We start from the raw sequence: 18,627 nt of genomic DNA, 5'->3' as shown, positions 1-18,627 counted from the left end.
ACACGACGCAGGCTTCCCTGCTAACACATGCTCTGGATGTCACTATCTCCCCCTACACACACGTACTTCACACACGTACTTCTGCACACACACGTACTTATGCACACACACACAGATGTCGACTCACATGCACTAATGCATGCACTCATGCATGCACTCGCATATGAAAGAGAGACTTTATCTACTCTGTGAATGAACAGCAGAGCAAAGCGGATGGGGGGGGAGTGTTAAGTTCACCTCCGCTGTGAAGGACTGTCTGTCTGACCCAGTACTCTACTGTGAGAGTACAGTGAGGGTTGTGAGGAGTTGTGAACTGGGCCTGGAATTTACTTTGTGTAGTTTGATATTGTGTCTGTTGTAGAACATTTGTGGATGTGGGCATTAATGTTGGGATGATGTCATATTTACTCTGTGACTTTCCTCAGTTACTTACCTCTAAACTTTTTTGTTTACTGCAAAAGGCTAAGAGTCACTGTGCTTCATTGGTTCAGCTTTGTTATGACGCGTGTAATAAGGTTCTCTTTGTAATCACCAGAGCAGAAATGTTGTCATTACGAGACATTAAACACCAGTCAACAGGCCAACTGGCAGATATTAGTACTAAAGTGACCTTTGTCTCAACTGGTTTGTTAGCTAAGAAGGGAAGTAAAAGGCTTTGCTTGCTTTTTCCAAACACACACACCTCATTGACAGACACACTGACAAACACACCAAGAGCGAGCATCAGAGGGACATATCTAGACTGAGGTGATATCTAGGGACTTCTATTTCTTTGTACTGTTGTTTTGCGCTGCAGAAAAGAGAAAAAGGTTTCAGGGATTCTCCCTGCCTGTCTCATCTTTCCCCCTCTCCTCCCCGGGGCTGGTGGCAGCCTGTACCAGATGGGCAGAGCAGGTGTGTGGGGGAAGAGGAAACATTTCAATATGTAATGAGCTCCACCACCCTTCTCTAGGAGAAAAGCAACATACATCAATATTATTATCCCACTACAGTATATTATTATATACTGTAGTGTTGCAAGGTATATTGAAACTTTGGTACTTTTTTGATACAAAAAACCCCCGGTTGGGTACTATAATTTTTGTTATGTTCGGTACTTCTGTCAAATGTGTCTCACATGATTGAGAGGATCAAGTCTGTATCAGCACAGACCCTTTTATAGTGTGGAGAGTAAAGTGGCTGCTCCACTTAGGCATTCATTGCTAGAGCTGTCTGGGCCCCATTAGCTCCGTACTCATGATGGACAGAAGTTAAAACGTTTGAATAATGCTACACGATATGTTGAAACTGTTCGCAAAACAATGTCCATACATGCTAGAACGCTTTCACAATGCAAGACGATACCGGTAGCTTTCAGTTCCCTACCCTAGTGCTTTGTTTGTGATAAAATGCAAACCATAATGCAAAATATGCTGATTGCCACCAAAAACGTCCCATTTTCTCCCTGTGCCACCGAAAAGGAATGAACGTCTTCGTCTCCCTCCCATCTGGTTTATACTAGATTAGATAGCCACAAAGTCAAATTCCACAGCCACATTCTGCCATGTGAATGATCTCATTACTTTCTTAAAGAGACAGCATACACTTTGATAATAGAGGGGATTGCTTCTTCCATGCGAATGTTCTTGATCAGTACAATAAAATATGTTCTCATAGCAGTTTCCTATAAAGTAAGTCCTAAAGGGAAGGGAGTGTTTTGTCATCAGCTAATACAAGTTCAAAAACTCAATGCACACATTCCTATTGAATAAAATGCATTCACCTGTATTGTGAATAGACTTAGGCTGCACCTTGATTTACCCAGTTTCTGTCTCTAAAAAAATAGACATAAACATTTTCACATGTAATAATGTTGAACTCAAAAGATGCCCAACGATTTAACAGAGCAGTAGCTGAGTGTGTCTGTCTAGATCAAGTGCCATTATGTGACTTTGGCTGGGACGCCTTGTTTTGTTGTATCGTTTTCATATCGAGTATCGTGATACTAAACCTGGTATTGGTGTCAACATTCTGGTATGGTGACAAGACTAATATGCTGTATCGGCCTTCACACGCACACAGAGAGAGAGAGACTATCAGGCAGTTCAGACATACAGTATGTATAAACACACAAAGACGAGATGTGTTGAAGTTCTTCAGGTATTGAACTTTACCTACACTCCAACAGCCAGACAGAACATCCCAAAATAATCTTCTTATTGATCAGTCATTACCGTTTGAACATTGCAGCTCTCCACGTTGGTACAGCTTCAAAGCTGTTTCCTAGGTAACTGTTCTTCTATAGTGTTCTGTCTTTCTTTTTCTGTTCTCGGTCAAAGGCCGGCATCTGATCTCAAGGGCTGAATGTGGAGAGAGGGAGGGAGGAACACCAACTCCACACTCTGCCTTGTAGTTACCAGGATCCCTATCCATGGTGCTGAACTGCCTGGCTGACTAGTGAGAACCTGGTCCTCGGTGCTGATCTGTCTTGGTGATTAGTCAGAACCCTCTCTATGGTGCTGAACTGGGTGGGTGAATAGTTAGAGCCCTGTCCACGGTGCTGAACTGCCTGGCTGATTAGTGAGAACCCGGTCCTCGTTGCTGAACTGGGTGGGTAAATACTGAATGTCCTACAGGAGGTTTTTAGAAAGATGGACTTGTACTTGGTATATGCTCACACAGTAGAGGGGGTTATAAGTGTTTGTTTGAGCAGTCCATTTTTAAGAACTGCCAAAGAAGAGCAGCAGGCCAGTATGTTGATTGCTGGACCTTCATAGTTTGTTTTTGTTGTTGTAATCATTAAATAGTGATGATGGTGCCTGGATCATAACAAGCATAGCATGCTCAGTATAATTGCGCTATAAAATGGTCATATAAAAGGCTTTTGTTGTGTTGGTAGTCACGCCAGGAAGAAGAGTTCTCCTCTCACACTCTAAGCTTTAGTCTCTGTAGGAGGTCAGCGAAAACATAACTGGGGATTTTAGTGTCAGTATGTTTTTCCCCTGGGATAATGTATTGATAGAACTTCACTGTCGTGTGTTGTAATACTAAACCTGGTGTCGGTATCAAAGTCAAAATGAATGTGTGTGTATATATCAGTGTAAGTCTGTAATTCAGTGCTTCTGGGGTCTTAATAGATACTGATAAAACAACGTACCACCTGTATGACTGGAGGAGACTTCTAGCTTACTAATAGACTGTTGCCTTAAGCCTAACCTGCTAGTGGACTGTGGAGTTTTCGAATCTGGAGGGTGTTGGAAGAATAGGAGATGGACGCACGCACGCACTTTCTCCTCAGGAGCCTGAGGCCTTCCCTTCACCTAACACGCTCAAGCACATGCGCATGCATTCATTAGTATGTCCTCCAGGGTGTATAGTCCAGTCAGCTGTGTTAGACAGGCCCACTCTGGCACCCCAACCTGACCACTTCTCCTCTCTACAGTGCATTAGGAAAGTATTCAGACCCACATTTTGATACGTACAGCCTTATTCTAAAATGGATTGAATAAAAATATGTTCCTCATCAATCTACACACAATACCTCATAATGACAAGTGAAAACATGTTTTTAGAGATTTTAGCATATGTATTAAAAATAATAAACAGAAATACCTTATTTACATTAGTATTCAGACTCTTTGCTATGAGACTTGAAATTGAGCTTAGGTGCATCCTGTTTCCATTGATCATCCTTAAGATGTTTCAACAACTTGATTGCAGCACACCTGTGGTAAATTCAATTGATTGGACATGATTTGGAAAGGCACACACTTGTCATATAAGGTCCCACAGTTGACAGTGCATGTCAGAGCAAAAAACGAGCCTTGAGGTCGAAGGAATTGTCCGTAGAGCTCCGAGACAGGATTGTGTCGAGGCACAGATCTGGGGAAGGGGACCAACACATTTCTGCAGCATTGAAGGTCCCCAGGAACACAGTGGCTTCCATCATTCTTAAATGGAAGAAGTTTGGAACCACCAAGATTCTTCCTAGAACTGCCCATGCGGCCAAACTGAGAAATCTGGAAGAATGGCCTTGGTCAGGAAGGTGACCAAGAACCTGATGGTCACTTCCTCTGTGGAGATGGAAGAAACTTCCAGAAGGACAACCATTTTTGCAGCACTCCACCAATCAGGACTTTATGGTAGAGTGGCCAGACGGAAGCCACTCCTCAGTGAAAGGCTCATGACCGCCCACTTGGAGTTTGCCAAAAGGTACCTAAAGACTCTGACCATGAAAAATAAGATTCTCTGGTCTGATGAAACCAAGATTGAACTCTGGCCTGAATGCCAAGCATCACATCTGGAGGAAACCTGGCCCCATACCTATGGTGAAGCATGGTGGTGGCAGCGTCATGCTGTGGGGATGATTTTCAGCGGCAGGGACTGGGAGACTAGTAAGGATCAAGGCAAAGATGAATGGAGCAAGTACAGAGAGATCCTTGATCAAGAGCTCTCAGGACCTCAGACTGGGGCAAAGGTTCACCTTCCAACAGGACAACGACCCAAAGCACACAGCCAAGACAACACAGGAGTGGCTTCGAGACAAGTCTCAATGTCCTTGAGTGGCCCAACCAGAGCCTGGACTTGAACCCAATCGAACATCTCTGGAGAGACCTGAAAATAGCTCAGCAGCGACGCTCCCCATCCAACCTTACAGAGCTTGGGAGGATCTGCAGAGAAGAATGGGAGAAACTCCCCAAATACAGGTGTGCCAAGCTTGTAGCATCATACCCAAGAAGACTCAATGCTGTAATCGCTGCCATTGGTGCTTTAACAAAATACCTAGTAAAGGGTTTGAATACTTATGTAAATGGAATATTTCAGTTTATTTGTAATAAATGTGCAAAAATGTCTGAACCTGTTTTTGCTTTGTCATTATGGGGTATTGTGTGTAGATTGGGGGGGGGGGGAGGATTTATTCAGTTTTAGAATAAGGCTGTAACATAACAAAATGTGGAAAAAGTCAAGGGGTCTGAATACTTTCCGAAGGCACTGTGTAATTTAGCTTGATAAATCAATATGGAGGACTAGAATCAAGGCCTTTGACAAGTCTGCTCTAAGTTGAGGTCTATTCAAAGTGTACTAAGCTCATCACGCCAGTGGGGATCGGTCTCAAAGCTAGACTTTCATGAGGCTATCACCCTCCACTCCTTACTCGCGCACACACACACACACACACGCACACGCACACACACAGTGTTGTACAGCTAACCTTGTGGAGACACACAATTCAGGACTTCTGGTCCCCACAAGAATAGTTAAACATGTCCACACACACATACACACATATATATATATATATATATATATATGATGTGTGTGTGTGTGTGTGTGGTTTGCGGTTGAAATCTAATAGAGTGCCTTCCCAGTGAGAAAGGGTACATAGAGTATGACATGTACCTGTCTTTGGCTGCTTTAGGCTGTGTGGTTGACCTCAGCCTCAACCCATAGAGACATGTTGATTCAGAGGATTCATAGGCCATCATTATAGCCATCATTGACTTGTTTCAAATGTCTTTCAACCTGTTTCAAACAAGTAGAGGTTGAGTTCAGTCCAATAGTTCTGATGTATATCCTCTGTGGTTGAAGGTTCTATTCCAACTGATGTTTGTCGTTGATAGTGTGTCTGGATTGAAAACCCTCTGGGCATCTTCCCAACACCTGAACCTGACACAGCTGGTAATGACTCAACAAAACAACAATACAAATAAAATAACTTCACAGCAATATGAAAAAATAGTTCCAAAATAGCATGCCGGGACTGACTCGGACGAAGCTCCGCCTCAGTAGTCTCTGTTCCCTGCATTATTTAGCCTGACGTTTAGAAATGGAGGGTGCCTTTCTCTCGTGTCAGAGTGTTTCTCTCTCTAGTAGAAAGGTGTGTTTATCTAGATGTCCACGCCTCAGGGGAACTATTTTCCTCCAAATTTAGATTTTCTGCACCTAACCCTCTGGTCATTGATACAGTGCCTTCAGAACATATTCACACCCCTTTTTTCCACATGTTGTTGTGTTACGTCTTAATTTAAAATGTATAACATTTAAAAAAATAAAAATATTCACTGGACTACAAAACATACCCCATTGTGTCAAAATGGAATTATGTCTTTAGAAAGTTTTACGAATTAATAAAAAATGAAAAGCTGAAATGTCTTGAGTGAACAAGTATTCAACTGCTTTGTTATGGCAAGCCTAAATAAGTTCAGTAGTAACAATGTGCTTAACAAGTCACATGGACTCATGCAATAGCAGTGTTTAACATGATTTCTGAATGACTACCTCATCTCTGAACCTCACATATACAGTTATCTGTAAGGTCCATCAGTCGAGCAGTATGTTTCAAACACACATTCAACCACGAAGACCAGGGAGGTTTTCCAATGCCTCGCAAGGAAGGGCATCTAGTGGTAGATTGGTAAAAAAAGACATTGAAAATCCCTTTGAGCATGGTTAAGTTATTAATTACACTTTGAACGGTGTATCAATACACCCTGTCATTACAAAGATACAGGCGTCCTTCCAAACTCAGTTGCCGGAGAGGAAGGAAACTGCTCAGGATTTCACCATGAGGCCAATGGTGACTTTAAAACATTTACAGAGTTTAATGGCTGTGATAGGAGAAAGCTGATGATGGATCAACAAAATTGTAGTTACTCCACAATACTAACCTAATTGACCGAGTAAAAAGAAGGAAGCCTGTACTGAATCAAAATATTCCAAAACATGCATCCTGTTTGCAACAAGGCACTAAAGTGATACTGCAAAAAATGCAGCAAAGCAATTAACTTTTTGCCCTGAATGCATAGTGTTTTGTTTGGGGCAAATCCAATACAACATGTTACTAAGTACCACTCTCTATATTTTCAAGCATTGTGGTTGTTTTTCAAGCATGATTGCATCATGTTATGGGTATGCTTGTAATCGTTAAGGACTAAGGAGTTTTTCAGGATAAAAAAGAAACTGAATGGAGCTAAACACAGGCAAAAATCCTAGAGGAAATCTGGTTGCTTGCTTTCCACCAGACACTGGGAGATGAATTCACCTTTCAGCAGGACAATAACCTAAAACACAAGGCCAAATCTACACGGGAGTTGCTTACCAAGAAGACAGTGAATGTTCCTGAATGGCCGAGTTACTGTTTTGACTTAAATCAACTTGAAAATCTATGGCAAGACCTGAAAATGGTTGTCTAGCAATGATAAACAATGAATTTGACAGAGCTTGAAGAATTTTAATTGGGAAAATGTTGCAAAATCCAAGTGTGGAAAGCTCTTAGACTTACCTAGAAAACTGCCAAAGGTGCTTCTACAATGTAGGGACTCAGGGGTGTGAATACTTATGTAAATTAGATATTTCTGTATTTCAATAAATTTGCTAAAGTGTATACAAACATATTTTCACTTGTGTAGCTCAGTTGGTAGAGCATGGCACTTGCAATGCCAGGGTTGTGGGTTTGATTCCCATGGGTGACCAGTATGAACAAATATGAAAATGTATGCACTCCCTACAGTAAGTCGATCTGGATAAGAGCGTCTGCTAAGTGACTAAACTGTAGACTTTGTCATTATGGGGTATTATTGGTAGATGGGTGAGATGTTTAAAAACAAATATATATAAGCATTTTCCAATTAAGAACATTCAAAACAAAAGTGAAAATATGTTAGACAACAAAGGACAAAGTGACGGTAACAGACGAGCATAATAAAAACATTACAATTATATATACGGACATACATAATACATAAAAAACATACATGATACATAAGTCATAATAAAGAGTAAAATAAAAAATAATAATAATGAGACATTGAATCATATGGTCACCTGCCGTAAGCTACATATTATACATTATGTGTGAAACATTATATAAGAATTATATAGAGATTCAATCAATGTGATGTGAGGGGAGATTCTCCATATAGTCAATAAAAGGTTGGCAAATTCTGTAAAATGTTTTTAACTTATTCCTCAAGCAGTAAGTGATTTTCCCCAGTGGGATACAACTATTAACTTCCGATAGCCACATTGCAACTGGCAGGAAGGAATCCGATTTCCATTTCAAGGCAATACATTTCTTGACAATCGCTAGCAATATTTCTGTTAGCTTTATAGTATGACTTTGCCTAAGATTGGTGTTAGTAAAGTTACCCAGTAGACAGACCTCCGGGTCTAAAGGGAATGAAACCCCGTGGATTGAGGATATGGTATCGCATACCCCCTGCCAGAAACCGTGTCGTTTTGAACACTGCCAAGTGGAATGGAGGAATGTTCCTTCATCTGAGCCACATCTAAAACATAGGGAGGAGATATCAGGGTTGAACTTGTGCAGTCTAGATGGGGTGATATAGAGCTGATGGAGGAAATTAAACTGGATCAGTCTGTATCTGGAGTTCAATGTGGATGTAACACCATCCCTGCATAGGTCACTCCATAGACCCTCATCAAGATCAATACCCAGATCTTTTTCCCATCTAAGTCGGGGTTTATCTAGCTCAGGCAGTGTTAGTACTGACATAAGAGCATCGTAAACACGGGAAATGGTCTTGAATAGTGGTTGGTCTGCATGGCAGAGTTGTTCAATAGGTGACATCTTAGGTAGGTTCCATTGTCCCTTGAGAGTCACCCTAATAAAGTCTCGTAGTTGTAGGTAGCTAAAGAAGTCCCTGTTAGACAAGTGGTATTTCTGTTTCAGCTGTTCAAAAAACATAAGAACTCCCTCCTCATAACAGTGTTCCAGAAGAGTGATCCCCTTATCAGACCATGGTCTAAAGTTACTATTCTGGAAAAACATAGGGATCAATCTATTGTTCCATAGAGGGGATTTAGGGGAAATAAATCCCTCTCATCTGAACAGCTCATGCAGTTTGCACAATGCCAGGACAGAATGTCCTTGATGGTATGATGGTCAAAGACAGACAACGGTAAGATTTCACTTTTATCGAAGTTAACCTTATATCCAGAGAAAGAACTATAACACTGTAGTAGGATCTGCAAGTGAGAGAGGGAGTGTTCTGGGTTTGTTAGAAATAAGATAAGGTCGTCCGCAAAGAGTGATAATTTATGGGTCTGGGGGCCCACCTCAAAGCCATGTATGTCAGGGTACGATCTAATAGCCTCAGCCAACGGTTCGATGGCGAGGGCAAAGAGGTGGGGGCTAATTGGGCAACCTTGTCTGTTCCCCTTATAGAGAGGGAAAGAGGAGGAAGTAATCCCATTGGTAGCAATCCTAGCTTTAGGAGATTTGTAGAGTGATTTTATCAAATTTACAAACACAGTACCTAAACCAAACTTTTCCAAGACGCGAAAGTGGTATGGCCATTCAACCCTATCAAAGGCCTTTTCAGCGTCGAGGGAGACTGCGACACTAGGTATTTTGTTTTTGTTAGCAAGGTGAATTATATCAAAGAACCTTCTGATATTATTGGAGGACAGTCTATTAATTATGAAGCCAGTCTGATCTGGGTTGACGAGCAGGGGAAGACATGACTCCAGTCTCTTAGACAGCATCTTGGTGACCAGTTTACAATCTGTGTTAAGGAGAGAGATTGGTCTATAGGAGGCGCACTTTAGCGGGTTTTTCCCTTTCTTGTGGATTACAGTAATCACTGCTTGAGAGAAAGACTCTGGAAAGCAGTTGTCTTCCCCGGCTTTTTTAAGTACCTCCATAAGGTAGGGGACCAACAGCTCCCTAAATTCTTTATAGAACTCTGGAGGGAAGCCATCCTCCCCAGGAGATGTATTAGAAGGTAAGGATTTAATGGCTTCCACCAATTCAGGAACTGAGAAGTTTTCACTCAGGCGCTCTCTGTCTTCCTCTGACAGGCATGGGAAGTTGAGAGAGGAGAGAAAGGAGTCGATCTCTGATAGCTCATCGCTTGATTGGGAAGTGTAGAGGTCTTCATAGTATTTCTTAAAGGTATTATTAATTTCGGTAGGGTCGAAAGATATCTCATTAGTAAGAGTTTCTATAGCATTAATTGTCCTCTTACTTTCCTCTGCTTTCAGTTGCCATGCCAGTACTTTGTGAGCTTTCTCTCCAAGCTCGTAATAACGCTGTTTTGATTTAGTGATGGCCCTCTCAGCTTGATATGTGTTCAGAATATTATATTTCAGTTTTTTATTTACCAAAAGCCTGTATAGATCTTTAGTCGGGCCTCTTTGGTAGGTTTTCTCTAGCTCGGAGATTTCAGATTCAAGGACATTCAGTTCCGCACCGTGTTTTCTCTTCAACCCTTTAGTATAGGAAATGATCTGCCCCCTCAGATAGGCTTTCAATGTGTCCCAAAGAATGAAACTGTCAGGAGCAGAGGGTTTGTTTGTCAAAGTAAAAATATTGATCTGCTCTTTGATAAATGCACAAAATTCAGGTTGCTTTAGGAGTGTAGAATTTAGTCTCCATCTATATGCTCCATTTACCTTGGTAGGAATAGAGATTGATAATACCAGAGGAGAATGGTCACTAAGCAATCTGGGGAGATACTCGATATCTAACACTCTATGAAACAGTTGGGTCGATAGTAAAAAGTGATCTATGCGTGTGTGTGTCTTGTGTGGGTGTGAATAAAAAGAGTAGTCCCTATCCTGTGGGTGCAACTGTCTCCAGATGTCTAGTAAATTAAGATCTTTCATGAATGACATGGTGAGCTTGGCGGCTTTGGTAAGAAGGGAGAGTTTATCAGAGGACCTATCAAGAACTGTATCTAAACTAAAATTAAAATCTCCTCCAACCAGTAGCCATCCTGGTGGTGCTTGAGCGACCTGAAGGAAGACATTCTGTATAAACATATGGTTATCGAAGTTAGGAGCATAAATATTCAACAGGGTCCAAGACTCTGAAAACATATGCCCCTGCACCAAAACAAACCTGCCCGAGGGATCAGAGATGGTGTTGTTGACGCGTCTACTTATCAAAATTGCAGTTCCTCTTGCTTTGGAGTTAAAAGACGACGCAAAAACTTGTCCTACCCATTCCCTCTTCAATTTCTTGTGTTCGCTGGCTGTAAGATGTGTTTCTTGTAGAAACACAATGTCAGCCTTTAATTTCTTAACCTGTTAGGGCTAGGGGGCAGTATTGACACAGCCGGATAAAAAACGTACCCGATTTAATCTGGTTACTAATCCTGCCCAGTAACTAGAATATGCATATAATTATTGGCTTTGGATAGAAAACACCCTAAAGTTTCTAAAACTGTTTGAATGGTGTCTGTGAGTATAACAGAACTCATATGGCAGGCCAAAACCTGAGAAGATTTCATGCAGGAAGTGGCCTGTCTGAGAAGTAGTGTTTCATCTTGGCTCTTTTTATTGAAGACTGAGGATCTGTGCAATAACGTGACACTTCCTACGGCTCCCATAGGCTCTCAGAGCCCGGGAAAAAGCTGAACGATATCGAGGCAGGCTCTGGCTGAAACACTTTATCGCTTTTGGCAAGTGGCCGATCAGAGTACTATGGGCTTAGGCGCGTGCCCGCTTCGACCGAATGCTTTCTTTTCTTTTGTCTGTTTACCTAAACGCAGATTCCCGGTTGGAATATTATCGCTTTTTTATGAGAAAAATGGCATAAAAATTGATTTTAAACAGCGGTTGACATGCTTCGAAGTACGGTAATGGAATATTTAGAATTTTTTTGTCACGAATTGCGCTATGCTCGCCACCCTTATTTACCCTTTCGGATAGTGTCTTGAACGCACGAACAAAACGCCGCTGTTTGGATATAACGATGGATTATTTTGGACCAAACCACCATTTGTTATTGAAGTAGAAGTCCTTGGGAGTGCATTCTGACGAAGACAGCAAAGGTAATAACATTTTTCTTATAGTAAATCTGACTTTGATGAGTGCTAAACTTGCTGGGTGTCTAAATAGCTAGCCCTGTGATGCCGGGCTATCTACTGAGAATATTGCAAAATGTGCTTTCACCGAAAAGCTATTTTAAAATCGGACATATCGAGTGCATAGAGGAGTTCTGTATCTATAATTCTTAAAATAATTGTTATGCTTTTTGTGAACGTTTATCGTGAGTAATTTAGTAAATTCACCGGCAGTGTTCGGTGGGAATGCTAGTCACATGCTAGTCACATGCTAGTCACATGCTAATGTAAAAAGCTGGTTTTTGATATAAATATGAACTAGATTGAACAAAACATGCACGTATTGTATAACATAATGTCCTAGGGTTGTCATCTGATGAAGATCATCAAAGGTTAGTGCTACATTTAGGTGTGGTTTGGGTTTATGTGACATTATATGCTAGCTTGAAAAATGGGTGTCTGATTATTTCTGGCTGGGTACTCTGCTGACATAATCTAATGTTTTGCTTTCGTTGTAAAGCCTTTTTGAAATCGGACAGTGTGGTTAGATTAACGAGAGTCTTATCTTTAAAATGGTGTAAAATAGTCATATTTTTGAAAAATTGAAGGTTTTGCATTTCTAAGGTATTTGAATAATGCGCCACGGGATTACACTGGCTGTTGAGTAGGTGGGACACCCATAGAGGTTAAGGTATGTATAGACTCTTTTCCTTTTAATCGGGCTGTTAAGACCTTTTACATTGAATGTGACATATTTTAGTGGATTAAGCATAGGTTGGGTTTCAAATATGTAACCGAATGGAAATCTCTCATATGTAAATAGTCAGGAAACGTTTCAACTTTGGTTTGAACACAGAAGTGACCTATGTGTCTCTTTAGGAAGGAAACAACAATAAACATGGAAAAAAAAGGGGGGGAAAAACCCACCCACCCCGATTGTCAGACTAAAACAACAATCCCAACAATCAAACATGAATCCACTTGTAGAGATACGTTGCTGCTCGCTTTCCACCTTACTCTTACTAGCTAAACCTTGGCGTAAACTAAACCCTGCGAGCTCTCCAAGTTCAAAACAAACGTTGTGAATAGACATTTATGGCTGAATATTTACTGCCCACGGTAAGGGCTGCTTGAGTCTCTTTTCGGGAGAGGAGAAACATAAATGGGGGGGAAGCGGTGGGCCTAAGCCCACTTATTTGCTTCGCCCAGTGGATATTGACTAAACCAAAATATACTCTCCTGTAAATGTAATAGAACTCACCCCGGGGAAAAACGGTTAGTTGAAAATGTACAAATCAATTATAGCGACCGGATAGCGGGGTAAACGGATCCAAATTCCAAGAAGATATCAGCAGTTCAGTCCAGATAAGAGAAAACAAACAAATTGGATCTTATCCCCCAGAGAGACCGTTTTTCAGACGCGGTTCGGTTCTTTGAGAAAAGTGAACACTTCTCCCGGTGTGTTGAAGATATGGCATCGGCCTTTGTACTGAACTTTCATCCGCGGTGATGTTCTTCTCCTTCAGTGCATTGGCGGCAGGTCTGAACTGCTTGCGACGTCTGGCGAGATCGGCACTCATATCCGGGAAAAGGCTGACCCTCTTGCCATCGATGGTGATGTCCCCTTTGGCTCTTGCGAGTTGCAGTATCTTCTCTCTGTCTTGGAAACAGAGGAACCTGACCAGAACTGCACGTGGGGGCTCCTCTGGCCGGGGTTTCGGCGCTGATGTTCTGTGGGCGCGTTCGATTTCCAGCGGCTTGGTGAAGTTGATTATGCCTAGGACATCCGGCATCCATTAAGTGAAGAAGCGGACCGGGTCACGGCCCTCGCTGTCCTCTTTCAATCCCACCACACGGATATTACTACGTCTGCTCTGGTTCTCCATCTTGTCTACTTTGTTTTTGAGGTAGGCATTATCCTTCTGCAGTTCTATCAGAACCTGGTCATGTCGAGCGATGGTATCCTCAACTGTGCTAATGCGCATCTCGGCCTCGGTCGTTCTCAGAAGGAGATCATTCATGGAGGATTTCAGGTCATCGATGGAAGAATGGAGAGTAGCCAGCATGCGAGCCTGCCGAGAGCAACAGTCTGGAACTGTCGTCTGAGTTTATCGTTATCTTGGGATTCAACAACGTTTTGGTCGTCCTTCTTGCCTCTCGGTCGGAGGTCCATGGCTCTTTGGGGAGGTAAGTACTTGACAATTTATCAGCCGATGTTAGAATATTGTTTCAACGTTGTTATTTAGGTAATAATAGGAAAACTTTGAAGAGCTCGGTTTGTCAACGTCTGTTCAGCTCCGCGGCATCACGTGCTCCCATGTTTCTATTTTTTAAATCTATTTTGAATTCAGGCTGTAACACAACAAAATGGGGAATAAGTCAAGGGGTGTGAATACTTTCTGTATATGTAATATGTGTACCTACGTTTTTTGTCACTGGTGTTACCGCCTTGATTTATTAGCTAATCACACCCTTTTAGTATGTCATACATTTTAAGTGTGCATTGAGAATTTTGTGAGTTACTCAATTTAAATAAAGGGAAATTACATTGTGAGCAAAATGATGAATCTAATCACTTACTTTCTGAAGGCACTATTATCACAGGCTGTAGATGTCACTGGTTTAGACAGACAGTACTGGCTGTAGATGTCACTGGGTTAGACAGACAGTACTGGCTGTAGATGTCACTGGTTTAGACAGACAGTACTGGCTGTAGATGTCACTGGTTTAGACAGACAGTACTGGCTGTAGATGTCACTGGTTTAGACAGACAGTACTGGCTGTAGATGTCACTGGGTTAGACAGACAGTACTGGCTGTAGATGTCACTGGTTTAGACAGACAGTACTGGCTGTAGATGTCACTGGTTTAGACAGACAGTACTGGCTGTAGATGTCACTGGTTTAGACAGACAGTACTGGCTGTAGATGTCACTGGTTTAGACAGACAGTACTGGCTGTAGATGTCACTGGTTTAGACAGACAGTGCTGGCTGTAGATGTCACTGGTTTAGACAGACAGTACTGGCTGTAGATGTCACTGGTTTAGACATAGTGTCTGGTTGTAGATGTCACTGGTTTAGACAGACGTGCTGGCTGTAGATGTCACTGGTTTAGACAGACAGTACTGGCTGTAGATGTCACTGGTTTAGACAGACAGTACTGGCTGTAGATGTCACTGGTTTAGACAGACAGTACTGGCTGTAGATGTCACTGGTTTAGACAGACAGTACTGGCTGTAGATGTCACTGGTTTAGACAGACAGTACTGGCTGTAGATGTCACTGGTTTAGACAGACAGTACTGGCTGTAGATGTCACTGGTTTAGACAGACAGTACTGGCTGTAGATGTCACTGGTTTAGACAGACAGTACTGGCTGTAGATGTCACTGGTTTAGACAGACAGTACTGGCTGTAGATGTCACTGGTTTAGACAGACAGTACTGGCTGTAGATGTCACTGGTTTAGACATAGTGTCTAGTTGTAGATGTCACTGGTTTAGACAGACAGTACTGGCTGTAGATGTCACTGGTTTAGACAGACAGTGCTGGCTGTAGATGTCACTGGTTTAGACAGACAGTACTGGCTGTAGATGTCACTGGTTTAGACAGACAGTACTGGCTGTAGATGTCACTGGTTTAGACAGACAGTACTGGCTGTAGATGTCACTGGTTTAGACAGACAGTACTGGCTGTAGATGTCACTGGTTTAGACAGACAGTACTGGCTGTAGATGTCACTGGTTTAGACAGACAGTACTGGCTGTAGATGTCACTGGTTTAGACATACGTGCTGGTTGTAGATGTCACTGGTTTAGACATACGTGCTGGTTGTAGATGTCACTGGTTTAGACATAGTGTTAGTTGTAGATGTCACTGGTTTAGACATAGTGCTAGTTGTAGATGTCACTGGTTTAGACAGTAGTGTTAGTTGTAGATGTCACTGGTTTAGACAGACAGTACTGGCTGTAGATGTCACTGGTTTAGACATACGTGCTGGTTGTAGATGTCACTGGTTTAGACATACGTGCTGGTTGTAGATGTCACTGGTTTAGACATAGTGCTAGTTGTAGATGTCACTGGTTTAGACATAGTGTTAGTTGTAGATGTCACTGGTTTAGACATAGTGCTAGTTGTAGATGTCACTGGTTTAGACATAGTGCTAGTTGTAGATGTCACTGGTTTAGACATACGTGCTAGTTGTAGATGTCACTGGTTTAGACATACGTGCTAGTTGTAGATGTCACTGGTTTAGACATACGTGCTAGTTGTAGATGTCACTGGTTTAGACATAGTGTCTAGTTGTAGATGTCACTGGTTTAGACATACGTGCTAGTTGTAGATGTCACTGGTTTAGACATAGTGCTGGTTGTAGATGTCACTGGTTTAGACAGACAGTGCTGGCTGTAGATGTCACTGGTTTAGACATACGTGCTGGTTGTAGATGTCACTGGTTTAGACAGACAGTGCTGGCTGTAGATGTCACTGGTTTAGACATACGTGCTGGTTGTAGATGTCACTGGTTTAGACATACGTGCTGGTTGTAGATGTCACTGGTTTAGACATAGTGTCTGGTTGTAGATGTCACTGGTTTAGACATACGTGCTGGTTGTAGATGTCACTGGTTTAGACATACGTGCTAGTTGTAGATGTCACTGGTTTAGACATAGTGTTAGTTGTAGATGTCACTGGTTTAGACATAGTGCTAGTTGTAGATGTCACTGGTTTAGACATAGTGCTAGTTGTAGATGTCACTGGTTTAGACAGACAGTACTGGCTGTAGATGTCACTGGTTTAGACAGACAGTACTGGCTGTAGATGTCACTGGTTTAGACAGACAGTACTGGCTGTAGATGTCACTGGTTTAGACAGACAGTACTGGCTGTAGATGTCACTGGTTTAGACAGACAGTACTGGCTGTATATTTCACTGGTTTAGACAGACAGTACTGGCTGTAGATGTCACTGGTTTAGACAGACAGTACAGGCTGTAGATGTCACTGGTTTAGACAGACAGTACTGGCTGTAGATGTCACTGGTTTAGACAGACAGTACTGGCTGTAGATGTCACTGGTTTAGACAGACAGTACTGGCTGTATATTTCACTGGTTTAGACAGACAGTACTGGCTGTAGATGTCACTAGTTTAGACAGACAGTACTGGCTGTAGATGTCACTGGTTTAGACAGACAGTACTGGCTGTAGATGTCACTGGTTTAGACAGACAGTACTGGCTGTAGATGTCACTGGTTTAGACAGACAGTACTGGCTGTAGATGTCACTGGTTTAGACAGACAGTACTGGCTGTAGATGTCACTGGTTTAGACATACGTGCTGGTTGTAGATGTCACTGGTTTAGACATAGTGCTAGTTGTAGATGTCACTGGTTTAGACATAGTGCTAGTTGTAGATGTCACTGGTTTAGACATAGTGTTAGTTGTAGATGTCACTGGTTTAGACAGACAGTACTGGCTGTAGATGTCACTGGTTTAGACATAGTGCTAGTTGTAGATGTCACTGGTTTAGACATAGTGCTAGTTGTAGATGTCACTGGTTTAGACATAGTGCTAGTTGTAGATGTCACTGGTTTAGACATAGTGTTAGTTGTAGATGTCACTGGTTTAGACATAGTGCTAGTTGTAGATGTCACTGGTTTAGACATAGTGCTAGTTGTAGATGTCACTGGTTTAGACATAGTGCTAGTTGTAGATGTCACTGGTTTAGACATAGTGCTAGTTGTAGATGTCACTGGTTTAGACATAGTGTTAGTTGTAGATGTCACTGGTTTAGACATAGTGCTAGTTGTACAGTCGTGGCCGAAAGTTTTGAGAATGACACAAATATTAATTTTCACAAAGTCTGCTGCCTCAGTTTGTATGATGGCAATTTGCATATACTCCAGAATGTTATGAAGAGTGATCAGATGAATTGCAATTAATTGCAAAGTCCCTCTTTGCCATGCAAATGGACTGAATTCCCCAAAAACATTTCCACTGCATTTCATCCCTGCCACAAAAGGACCAGCTGACATCATATCAGTGATTCTCTCTTTAACACAGGTGTGAGTGTTGATGAGGACAAGGCTGGAGATCACTCTGTCATGCTGATTGAGTTCGAATAACAGACTGGAAGCTTCAAAAGGAGGGTGGTGCTTGGAATCATTGTTCTTCCTCTGTCAATCTTGGTTACCTGCAAGGAAACACGTGCCGTCCTCATTGCTTTGCACAAAATTGGCTACACAGGCAAGGATATTGCTGCCAGTAAGATTGCACCTAAATCAACCATTTATCGGATCATCAAGAACTTCAAGGAGAGCGGTTCAATTGTTGTGAAGTAGGTTTCAGGGCGCCCAAGAAAGTCCAGCAAGCGCCAGGACCGTCTCCTAAAGTTGATTCAGCTGCGGGATCGGGGCACCACCAGTACAGAGCTTGCTCAGGGATGGCAGCAGGCAGGTGTGAGTGCATCTGCACGCACAGTGAGGCGAAGACTTTTGGAGGATGGCCTGGTGTCAAGAAGGGCAGCAAAGAAGCCACTTCTCTCCAGGAAAAACATCAGGGACAGACTGATATTCTGCAAAAGGTACAGGAATTGGACTGCTGAGAATGGGGTAAAGTCATTTTCTCTGATGAATCCCCTTTCTGATTGTTTGGGGCATCCGGAAAAAAGCTTGTCCGAAGAAGACAAGGTGAACGCTACCATCAGTCCTGTGTCATGCCAACAGTAAAGCATCCTGAGACCATTCATGTGTGGGGTTGCTTCTTAGCCAAGGGAGTGGGCTCACTCACAATTTTGCCTAAGAACACAGCCATGAATAAAGAATGGTACCAACACCTCCTCTGAGAGCAA

General features: G+C 42.2%; 1 protein-coding gene across 5 annotated transcripts in view; it reads left to right on the top strand.

Annotated features, from left to right (window-relative positions):
* Positions 1-18,627, top strand: part of slc36a4 (solute carrier family 36 member 4) — a 261,847-nt gene that overhangs the window by 92,917 nt on the left and 150,303 nt on the right. The window lies entirely within an intron of this gene.

The sequence above is a fragment of the Salmo salar genome, chromosome 20, assembly GCF_965601325.2.
Source record: "Salmo salar chromosome 20, fSalSal1, whole genome shotgun sequence".
Classification (NCBI taxonomy): domain Eukaryota; kingdom Metazoa; phylum Chordata; class Actinopteri; order Salmoniformes; family Salmonidae; genus Salmo; species Salmo salar.
The sequence above is the reverse complement of the archived record's forward strand: the minus strand, read 5'-3'. Positions and strand labels throughout refer to the sequence as shown.